Consider the following 12,664-nt stretch of genomic DNA (forward strand, 5'->3'; position numbering starts at 1 on the left):
CCCATCACATTGATGCAAGCCATGCATAACTCAGTGAGCATTAGTGGGGAAAGGCTTGATGGGAAACTGCTGTGTAATCAGAATCTACCATGGGTGTCTGGGGTTGCAACTTCCAGAAGGGATAGTTACCAAAAGAATGACATTATAGGGAGATCTGTCACTACATCGCAGCTCTCCCTGCAGATGTGGCCTAATTAGGGACAGTTTCTCCTCAGAAGGAGCAGTGATGTGCTGGCACAGCTGCACAGGGGTGGTGAGGTTCACCGTCCATGGAGGTGTTCAGTGTGGAGATGTGGCTCTGAGGGACGTGGGCACGGTGGGGTGGGTTGGGTTGGGCTGGGTGATCTTAGAGGTCCTTCCATCCTGAATGATTCTGTGATTCTGTTATTCGAGTGAACTCTCAATACGTGATAGTCTTAAGCACAGCTCCCTGATCAGACCACATGCGGTTGGTTAAATGCTTTCTGGGTTTCTTAAGATCCTCCACACATCTGCATTAAACTGCTGTGGTTGATGCTCTCTGCAACAGCAGTTTGTCAGGTCAAGGTCTTCACAGCCTCATTCAGGATCGCACCTTCTTTGTGCAGAAGGCATTGTGCAGGAGGCTTGTTGTTAGCTTAGAGGCTGCAAAAATGCCTGGTAGGAATCCCCAGACTGAGTTACCATACAGGATTTCTCTTCAGCTCACAGATATATCATATCTGCTCTGAATATTTTATGTCTGTTTGCCTGTTTCGCTACTGTGAATTTTTTATGGATTATTTCTTTACGTTTTTGTATCAGGATCCCTTTAATTTACTGCTGACAGCAGTGATTCCTGTGCTGTTTGGCTGATGAATATCCTTTCTGATATAATATTTGTGTCTGACACTGCTTTACAGCATGCATGAAATTTTAATTTCTCTTCACTCAGCTCCAGGTTTGCTTTCTCCCTTGGCACAATGCAGTGGAGCCTTTGTAGTTCTGCTCACTCACAGATGCATTCATTTCTCTTTCCCATTTAATTTCCCGTTTGTTTGTGTGCCTCTGCCAGGTTCTCCCCTTATCTGGTGCTTTCAGACCAGAGCTCTGAAAAAAATATTTCTGCCATTTTTGAATGTGCTGGTGCCACAAATGTATAAAATATGATATTTTGAGCTTGTATCCCAGGTGTGCTGCTTTCTTTCCTTGACTTTTCCCATAGAATCATTAAGATTGAAGAAGACCTCTAAGATCAGCCAGTCCAACCCCAACCCACCCCCACCACATCCAATAACCACGTCCCTCAGTGCCACATCTCCAATGGTTGATTGTCCTCCAAGAATTAGATACAACCCTGATTATTTGATTCACGGTGAGGCATTTATCTTAAGGCATTTTTCCCGTTGTCTGCACAGCTCCTTTGCATATTCATCTCCCTCTTCTTTATGTCTTCATTTTCGTTTCACAGTTTTGGGACAATTTTGCCTCATAGCTTTATGTTTTCTCTGCTTTCCTCTAGATCACCTCCATTTTGTTCATCCTGCGCTTACCAGCTTCATACCTCTGCCACCAATACAAATGCGTGAGCCTTGGTTGTTCTCAACAAGTAGAACTTTAAGACTTTATGTAGAAGAACGTGAGAAAAACTTTGACTTTTCAGGTCATTTCAGGTACACCTGCAGCACAGATTCCCATATGTTCCTAACAGCACCACAGCACTGTGTGATGTTCTAGGACAGAGTGAGGGGGAATGAGGACACGGCTGGTGGTGGTCTCCAAGGAGTGGCAGCCCATCAGGTATGCTATCAAGCAGCTCAGTTTCACCGTGGAGCCATAGAACCACAGAGTGGTTGGGTTGCAAGGGGCCTTGAAGCCCATCCAGCCCCAACCCCTTCCCACCCCCTTCCTGGGTGCCCCCCACCAGCTCAGGCTGCCCAGAGCCCATTTGTGGCTTTGGGCACTTCCAGGGACAGGGAATCCACAGCTCCTGGACAGCAGTGCCAGGGCCTCACCTCGCTGGGGTGTATTTCTGGGGGAAGAATAAAAGGACCCTGGAAGTTGTGCCTTCGAGACCTCAACTCGCAGCTCTTGCCACAGGTCTTGAGGAGATGCATATATAGAGAGACATCATGTTCTCCTCTCAACTGTTATCTGACTAGACAGAATGATCTCCTTTAACCCTCTTCTGTCCAAACCATCACTAACAATTAGTGCTGAATTTAGGCTTTTTAAAATTTTTTTTCTTACTTCTTATTTTGTTCATATTTTTCCTTTTTGTTCATGTTATTCTTATTTTTGACTTCTTATCCAAGCTATCTCCCATTTCTCTACTTCTTGTTCAGTTTGTTCATTGTTTTGTTTTTTTTCCCCGTGTCTCAAACCTCTCGTTGCTGATTTGTATCTGTTTAAATAAGTGTGGTTTTGCATTTCATTCTTTTTCCTCGATGCCATGTTTTGTTAAACACTGGAACATATACAGAAGGAGCTTTGTTGTGACTGTGATGGAGAAATTCATCAAAGTAGAAAATGCAGTGCTGCTTATGTGAAGACCCAGGCTGACTGCTAGCACAATGAAAAATAATGCTGCAGTTATTTGGATTCATGCATACAAACAAATTAAAAGGGTATTCCAGGTCAATTGTCTAAATAAATGACCAGAAAATGAAATAACATCCCAACTAAACAGAGTGGGACATGTACAGAAGTGCCACCTCCGTGCCAGCGAGGGCATTATTCACAAGAAGTTCTGGAGTTCTAACGGCTCGGGGAAGATTTTCAGAGAGATCGATACATTCTCTCTTTTAATTTCTCTATTAATTTGTAATTAATAACATGTATACACGTATATGTTCACACGTATCATGGCTACATAATTGCTCAGGCCCATTGGCAGTTAGTTCTCCACGAACGTAAACCCAACAGCCCAGCAATTCTGATCAGCTGCAATACGTAAAAAAAAAGGGGTGAATAATTTATAGAGAGTAAATAACAGCATAAATCCAGGTATTGAGGAAATTACATTGGACTGTTACAGATAAAACATGCTCTGCAACCGTGGTAACAATCAGCAAATCTCAGCGAGCTGTAATAAATACATATGGACAGCAGAGCCCAGTATAATGAAAATGGGAAGATGAACCAAGATGGAAAAACTCCTCGGCATAGGTTGAAACACCCTTTTTCAGTGTTTATCAGGAGGGGGAGGAAGACTAATCAATAAATAGTTTCTTTCACTGGAAAGGTATAAAATTTATTCATTTGTTTTGTTGATGTATGGAAAGGAAGTGCATTTGCACTTTTTTTCAATGAACAAAAGTTGTCCAAAAGACCCAAAGATAGAAAACAATTATTTATCTACTTTCTACATCGAGCTTTGGTTCTCTTTCTCCTGCATATACATCTTCCTGTTATCCTCTCTTTTTCATTATCTATCGTTTTTATGACTCTCTGAATGCCAGCTGGGTATCACACCCAACTTCACAGCTGTGCTGTTTGCCCTTCTTCAGTAGCATTAATTGTTTATTGACTGTTAATTGAAATAGATGTTAGTTGCACGATCCAGTATTATCAACACAATGCTCAGGCTAAATATGGTCTCTTGATCACTCAACATGATTTCTGATCTCATGCCACTTCCTCAAATCAACACACTGATAGTCCTACAGAGAACTGTGCTGGCAGCCACTCCTCTGCCTCCTCTACAGATACTCTCCCTCTGAAAGTCACTGAATTACTTTTTGACTCATTGAGAAGCGATCAGAAATTGTGGAAGTCTCATACCTTGTGAGCAGCATTTTCAGAGTTGTTTTGCCTTTATTATTCCCCTGCCAACCAAACAGATTTTGGCTATATTTAGACCTTGTTCCAACAACAAGGAATATATTAGCATCAATGGGACAATGCAGTGCTTTTACCAACTGTGGTAGATTCTTTGGCCTTGATGCTCTTGAAGGTCTATTCCAACCCAAATGGTTCCATGATTCTAAGAACATGAAGACATTTAATGCACAAATAGGAAATGTGCATCATCACTCTTTGCAGTGCAAAACCAGCCCATGGCATGCACCCCCAGCCTCGGTGTCATTACTATTATCTCTACCTGTCTGAGATGCCTATGTTGTTGTGGTTCTCTTCTCTGAGCCTTCAGCGTCTCTCCCACCAGAACACAACTTTGTGACTTTTTAGACAGATCTTCTTCATAGAAGCATAGAAACTTTAATGTTGGAAAAGACCTCTATGATCATCCCGTCCAAACATCCACCTACCACCAATACTGCCCGATAAACCATGTCCCTAAGCACTACATCTACCCTTCTCTTGAACACCTCCATGGACGGTGACTCCCCCACCTCTCTGGGCAGCTTTTTCCACTGTATCACTGCTCTTTAGGAGCAGTTTTTCCCAGTGTCCAACCTCTGCTCTTTAGGAGCAGTTTTTCCCAGTGTCCAACCTGAACGTACTTACTTTTCTACTTACAGAGATGCTCCAGATACATACATTTCCATAAGCATTGGTAATGGCAATTACTTGACAGCCATAGGTTCCCAATAGACAGGTTGTCTGAGCAAGTGGGTTATCTGCCTTCATCAGCATTTGCCTGACACAAAGTATACACCCCCAATGCTCCGTATAAAGGGAAAGCTTGGTAATTTCAGTGGAGATCTTTCCATCCAACTTCCATTGGGAAAAACATATCAGGGAAAAAAAAAAAAAAATCAAGGTCATTGGAGAGCTTGCCAATTCAAACTGCTCAGTGGCCTGGATTTATGATTTTTTTTTTCTTTTCCAATTAAACTCACGTTCTCTAAGTGGGGATTTCACACCCCTCGTGTTAAGTAAATTGGAGTCTGGATTTTTATGAGCTTTGGCAGGAAAAAGTAGCCAGTGAACCAAGAAAAATACAGAGCTTTTGGATGGAAGCACCCAGGATTTCAGCCTCACATCTGAACCAAAGGAATGATTGTGAGAAGTCCTTTGATGAGCGAAGGCAATCATTTTGATGCAATTTATAATTAAATATTGTTGTGTATCTCCGTTCTTCCAGAACCTCCTCCTGCCACCGGAGTTTCATTTGCTTTATTTATGCATCGGTGATGTATTCTGAATGCCTCTCTCACGTTGATGGATATTACACTTGATGTTTTTCCTTATGTCCCTTTGGTGGTGCAAATGTGAGAAAGGGCAATGAACTTTCAGTGACTCTCTTGTATAACTAAAAAAAAAGATTTCTCCGTCGGGTTCAAAAGTTCAGCGCGTCAAGAGAAATCAACCTCTTGGCACCATTGCACAAGGGAGGGAGAATTTTGGGGAGGATTTCGTCTTATAGCCAAAGATAATTACTCTGGGATGCAAATTTGGTACTTCGCACCAACAGCGGCTTTCAAACGCCCATGTTGATAAATAATTCGTTGTGTTTTTATTAACCTCCGTGACCCAGCGGGGTGGGTTTGCCATGCAGCAAGATGCTGACATGAAGGACAAAAAGCTCTTGGTGCCATTTGTTGTGGTAGCAGCGCCTCGGGGTCCCTCAGTCTCCGCTTCGCTGAGGTTGGTAGAGTTGAAAAAACAAGATCTTTCTCTTGACAGATGGGAGAATGATGGGAAGAAAACATGGAGAAAGAGCAAAGCAAAAAATCCCAACAATTTCAATCCTCTTCACAAATTCTTGCTGAACTTGGCGCTTGGGTCTATCCAAATGCAAACTTTCTCTGGTGCACGCTCATCTGGAGGGCTTTGAAAGCCAAAATCAAATGTGTTGGCAGCAAAAATCTGTTCCGTAAAACAACCGTGCTTGCGAAACACAAAACAGAACAATCAGCTGCCAAAGAAACAAAACGAAACAATAAAAACCCTACACCCACCGCAAATATAACCATCAACATCCAAACCCAACAACTTCAATCCAGTTAGGGAGAACAGCTTTTTGTAGTAAATGGCTGCTCTGGATCATCAAGGATGCAGATTAAAATGTAGAACCAAGCCACTCAGCTACTGGACAAAGAATCACTAATGGCCACACCAATGATCACACGGCATTTCCTTGGCACGGTTATAGGCTTGGAGGTGGACAAGCCCAAAAAACATGAGCAGGCTCTTTGAAACAGTATGGTATTTTCTCTATGAAAATTTATCCTTCTGAAACCAGGCTCTGATCACCTGATGGAGCTGTGGGTGTCCCTGTTCGCTGCGGGGAAGTCAAACCAGATGGCCTTTAGGCGTCCCTTCCAACTCAAACAATTCTATGATTCTATGATTCTGTGGAGTCTCAACTTTTAGAGACAACCGTCTGCCTCTGCAGCAAGATGCTGAAAGCGAGACTTAGAGAGCTCCCACATCATCCCACGTACTCATATGTATGTTTGCAGACATGCACATGTCCATATACACATACATATGTATTAAAGATTACATTTTAGCACGACACTTAAGTAGTGTTCTCATCTTGTTCAGGCCAATACATGCACCATAACAACCCAGGATCATTATGAACCAGCTTAGATCCCTTGTTTGACATCAGTGGATGCCTTCAGCCTTCTTGAAAATTTATAGATGGAATTTTCTGGAGGAAACCGTAGATTTGAGTTTGAATGTTTGTGAAGAGTTTGTTCCTCTTGAGGACAAGGCAAACCACGTCCTGAGCAACATAACAGGACCTTGTCAAGCAAATAAAGGGAAATTAGTTTTCTCTCTGGTCATTGTTGGTGTGGACAAAAATTACTTCTTGTGGTTGTTTTAGATCTTGTGAATGGGTTTGTTGCCATTTCAAGACAGATAGGCAGAAGACAGAGAGAAGCCAGTTCACAGTGAAGAAGACAGACCTGGGTTACATGGCTCACAAGGAAAGGTGAAGAAAGTTGTGCTGGGTGATCCAGGTGGAGATGAAGAGAGTTGTGTTGGGTTATCCAGCTGAAAGTGAAGAGTTTTGAGTCGGATTATCTGGGTGAAGAAGGACTTGAAGGAAGATCTAATTGCAGAATCACAGAATTGCAGGAGTTGCAAAGGATCTCTGACAAGGGGCAACAGACAAAAGCTGCTGATTGGGAGGTTCAGTCTGGACATCAGCAAAAATTCAGCCTTGTGACAGTACTACAGGAATGGAGTCATGCTACCTCCATGACATTCATAGCCTTGTGTTTGATCATAACAAGCCTCCCTTGACTGCTCATGAATAGGCCTGGTTGGAGAACCTGTGCTCCTTGGGGGTCATCATAGCATCCCTTAATTAATGTTAATCTTCTTGCAACAATATCCAGTGAACTGTCTGTAGCTGCCAGTATCCAACATTTCAGGAGAAAAATGACGTGTTGCTTCTCTGCTTCGTGCTGTGGCTTTTCTTGAAGAAGAGCAGGAAAATCTGACTGCCACAGTGAGCATCAAATCATTTTGACCATCATCTTCTGAATTAAATTCAGCAGACATTAGCTGAAGCTCACTCTGCTGGAGGCGGAGGTGCTTTTTTCTCTGCAAGGTAAGGCAGCTTTTAGGCATCATTATTTTTTGCAGCATTTTTCCTACACTGCTGAGTATAGAACTTTATGGAGGCTGTTGAATCATAGAATCATTACGGTTGGAAAAGACCTTTCAGATCTTCTGATCCAACCATCCACCTGCCACCACTATCGTCCACTAAACCACATCTCTAAGTGCTACCTCTCCATGTGTTTTGATCACCTCCAACACCTCCTCGGGCAGCCCATTCCAGAGCCCAACCACTCTTTCAGGGTTCTTCTTAATATCCAAGCTGAATCTCCCTTGGTGCAACTTGAGGCCATTCCCACTCAATACACAATGAGAAAAAGTTCAGGAAAGTACAAAGACATGATTGCCCTTGCCACAATTAGCCATAAAAATTCAGATGAATTAATGTCTTTGGGACACATACTCTACTGGACTGCTCCCCTAGGATTGACCTGGGAGAGGAATTATTTCCATCTGAGCACAACGCTGTGTTTCTTCTGCAGTGAGATCCATCCCATTTGCACCCTCCTTCCATGTAAGACAGAATGCCCAGGGAGGTGGTGGAGTCACTGTTCCTGGAGGTGTTCAAGAAACGTAGAGATGCCTCACTGACGGATGTGGTCCAGAGTGGTCACAGGCATGGGCTGGTGGTCGGACTTGATGATCTTAGTGGCCTTTCCAAACTTAATGATTCTGTGATTCTGTCAGATGGCTCCTGTCCACAAACCCTCACACACTCTTCTGAGATTACCACTGGTACCAATTCTATGCCGTGTAGGAAATCTTGATAGTCTCCATGAAAACATGATGAACATATTAGATGAGAAAGAACAAAACTTCGGATGCCAGGAGACTATTTATCCAGGATGGTCTGTGCTAAAGTTGAGACATTTCGTGAGTGTTTGTGTAACAACAAGTGATAGGTGGAGACAGCTGCTTGCCTGGATCTCTGGCACATACAGAAAAGTTATTTCTTGGGAAATATCTTTAGCTGCTGACAGCAATGCACTGGTTCAGTAGAGCAGCAGATTGTCTCTGTTTGGAAAGCGGGAACATCACTCCCAGCACTTGCTAAGACATTTGCAAAACGAGCCTGCTCATCTCTATAAACTGAGCTTTGAAGTGTGTTTTGGCTACAGTATGAATCAGATGCATGGGATGCGAGTGCCAGCTTACATTTTCTAAAGAGTGACTGTGGCAACTGACTTACTGTTGAAAAAGGGGAAAAGAAGAAAAAAATAAGATGATGCAAGCTATTTTTGCTGTCTCCAGCATGGAAGGTCAGCAGGCAGTTTCAGAGCAATCTTTGTTATTTGTTGTTTGGGGCCCAGCTCTGTTTCTGGTCATTTTTTTTCTTCTTGGTTAGTGCTCCGTGACTGATGAGGATCTCAGTAAAACACAAATTGATTTGCTTGGTTTTCATGGTCACCTCTGGACTGTAATTATTCAGGCAGGAAAAATTAATTAGTCCAGTGTGGGCCGACCGCTGCTCTCCAAGCACTGCTGAATCTTAATTGGAGAACTCCAGAGAAAGGTGCTGATTCACAGCATTGCATGATAGGGTGGGGATTTTCCTAGAGAAAGAGGGTGGAGGGGCAAAGGGGGCTGAAGGTCGAGATGAGGTGTGTTCTGTACTCCAACATGAAGTGCTGTGCCTGCTTAGCTGCGATAATGAGCCATTAAATCTGCTTGCCTCTTTCTAACAACTGAAATTGAAAGGGAATGTCTTACATCATGTAAGTATATCCACAGATCTTAGACTTGTAGAACCATGGAATCACTGAGGTTGGGAAAGACCTCTAAGATCATTCAGTCCAATCCTAACCCATCTCCACTAAGCCCGCTGAACACCTCAGTGCCCATCTCTACAGCTCCTGAACACCTCCAGGGACAGTGACACCCTCATCTCCCTGGGTAGCCCATTCCAGTGCATTGCCACTATTTTGGAGAAGAAATCTTCCCTAATATCCAACTTGAATCTTCCGTGCTGCAAGTTGAGGCCATTCCCTCCCATCTTTTGAGGGTATGCAGTATTCACTAGGGAAAACTGAGAGCATTGAACAGGTTTTTCTCAGCAGATCGGCCCTATTCACAGATACAGACATAAGTAAATGAAGTTAGTTTTCTTTGCACTCTAACACTATTTGCCAGATAGAAGGAAGGGATTAGTTGTAGTTAGTCATCCACAACACATCTGAACTACAAACATACCATATTAGAACGAAGGCCAAGACTACATTTGGATGCCAGTTCCAATGACTGCAGTTCAAAACTCCACCAAAGCCTCAGAGATTATGAGTTCTAGCTGCTGCTATTTTCATCTAACAAATGTCACCACGTCTTCTTCCTTTGTCCACTCCATTTGAGAGTGGACAGTCAGGAGGATACTTATAATGTAGAATAATCCTGACAACACAGGGAAATGCACTGAGAAACTCAGCACAATCTGATAGACACTGATGCAAGGTATTGTGCCTCCTAGGTAAGGATAAATATTCCAGCAAGTATTGGGCAGGAAAAGTCTAACTTGGCAATAATACTGTAGAAGATGACTGGGAGACAATAATGGATCATGAGGCAAATATGAGTCAGTCATAAACGCATTACTGTTGAAAGAGAAAAGAGGAATATATTTGTATACATGTTTATATATATATATAACTACCATTCTTTAAACATGTGCAGTAAATTTTTTATTGTACTCAGAACTGGTAGGGTCACAGTGGGAGTACTGCTGCCACTGTAGAAAATAATGGTTTCAAGAAAGTGGTAGATGGATTGGAGAGGAGAAACGGGTTTGAGACATTAGTCTGAGAGAGGATTTGGGGGCATACGAAAAGAATGAGGGAACAAATTTGTTTCTATCTCTCTTGAGATAGAAACGTGAGTTCTCGTGAATAAGGTAGAAACTACTGGCTTTAATTTTCTTGACAAGATTTAGGTCACAGTCACCGGGGAGACAATGGACAACTTTGAAGAGCGCATATGACAAAATTCTATCAGTTGTGATAACTGTGTGATTCCCCATGTATAGAGGTGGAGCAATGGACTAGGGGACTCCACAAGTTCCTTTCCAGGCTGATTTTGCATGCTTTCAGGATGGGTTTCTAGCTTGCAGGTTCAAATGATGAACCCCAGGGCCTGCTTGGTTCTTTGTAAGTATTCATTGGATTGGAGCTAGCTTTTGCCAATGACCTTCAACTTTATTTCTGTTCTACAGGACAATTTTCCAAGCAGACTGGAGCTCCAGGGGCATCATCCACATATTCAAACCATTTTCTTGTGGAGGTGGGTGCCTCAGTATTCCATCTGACAGAGATGTGCCCCTTTTCTGTCATCATGACGCATTTCAGTCACCGTGTTGACCTCAGTTCTGCATAGCCTTGTATGAGTACCTGGAACTTTTATATTAAAAGTTCTTTCCATTTCATATCGTTTGTGCCAAACTTCACTGAAAAAAAAAAAAAAAAAGTCATAATCATTTAAATACCCAGGATTTCAGAAACTTACTAGTACCTAAAATTGATATTTTAATCAAACAGTTACTAAGCATCTATCAACTCATTTAACTAATAACTTCTGTGTTTGTTGAGCATCTCAGCCCTTTGTTGAGACTCTCTAAGAATATGCCTCTGCCTTCTATTACCAAATATCACTTCCCCCTGAACCATTGCAATCAACAGAGTTATCCCATTCTTCTGTCAGCCTTGGTAATACCTCCTAACTTTATGTCACCAGCAAATCTCAAAGCTCGTTCCCAATTTTTAGTCTTAGTCACCATGACCATACTGAACCCATGTGACTTTGAAGTCAGATGTTTGAGTAGAAGGTTGGGTCTCCATACGCCCCTTCCAGCCTACATTTCTCCATGAGTCTGTTCTTCTTTAGCAGCTGTGGTTTCAGAACTGTTTCTGAGCATCACCACAGGTAACGTTTCCTTTTCCAGTAATTCTCTCTTCAGCATGAACTGTAGCAAACTCTGTTCGTTTTCATCTTCAGAACCCAAATCCATGGCTAACATCTCAGAAGTCCACAGAAAGTTGGACTGATTCAGTTCATGCACATCTCTTGTGTAAGGGAGCACTGATTTTACAAAATAAAGCTAATAAGTCATTCTGAAACAACTCAGATTTGATAAATTATCTTGTAAATTATATGTTATCCCTATTTTTCTAGTCTTACCTCTTCTTGCCAAAAACCTCTGCGTAGTGTTGATGTCAAACTAACAGGCCTGCACTTGTCTGGATCACTCTTTATCCTCTTCCGGACAGATGAATTATGTTTGTTACGCTCTCTTTCTGAGCACTAACCATGATTTGCATAATTATACATTACACTTTATACATTATCCCTGCTTGACTTTTTGTTCTGTTCCCCCTGGTTTCTGTGGCTTAAGTACTATTTACTTTTGTTGTTTGATTTCCTATGTGAAACAGGTTCCCAGTTCTTCTTACTTTATTTTTAGACTTTCCAATCTCTGAAATAAACCTCTTTTCACTGCTCTCTCCCTTTTGAATTTTGAATTTTAAGTAACTGTGCTTTCTCTGCACTCAAATCCCAGAGCTGCTTAGTCAGACTCAATAATTCATATCTTTAGATTTTAAAGTTTGATTTTCTAAGCCTCCAAGCCTTTATTCCAGACCTGGTTTTGTCCATCTTGAAATGTGAAATGAGAAAAGACAGCTCATATCACTTTATTCAAATTTTACTACATTCAAACCCATACGGGAGCTGGGGCTAAAGCGGTTTTATACTTTCCCACTTTTGTGAAGAAATCCATCATCTCAAACATCCGAGCTAACGTGAGTGGTAATTATCTTTCAATCCATTGCTGAAAGTTAAAGTCTCCCATAATTCCCATTACTGTTTAGAAGTCTAATGGCTGTAGAGAGACTAATCACTACTGGGAGGGAGTCAGGGCCACAGGGCAGGCTGGCAAGACAGCTTTTCTCTCAATCAACCCGCTTTGATTTGTATCAACCCACTCTTTCACTGTGCCACGGCATTTCATTCTCTATCCTCTGGTAGATGAAAGATGGTGCTAGCATGAAGCACCATCCTATTCTGCACTGGTTTCCAGCCGTCCTAAGGTTCATCAGCACCTGCATGACATTCATGCCTTTGTTTCAACCTTCCTATCTTAACACAGATCAGAACTGTTTTGGTTCTGACACATCATCGTCTCAAAGTTTGCCCAGCAGTTGGGTCTTCTTCTCATTGCTGTCCAGCACTTTAAACATGCATT

Source organism: Centrocercus urophasianus, unplaced genomic scaffold (genome assembly GCF_019232065.1).
Source record: "Centrocercus urophasianus isolate 14NV4802_14NV808 unplaced genomic scaffold, USGS_Curo_1.0 seq_36, whole genome shotgun sequence".
In the NCBI taxonomy this organism is placed as follows: Eukaryota; Metazoa; Chordata; class Aves; order Galliformes; family Phasianidae; genus Centrocercus; species Centrocercus urophasianus.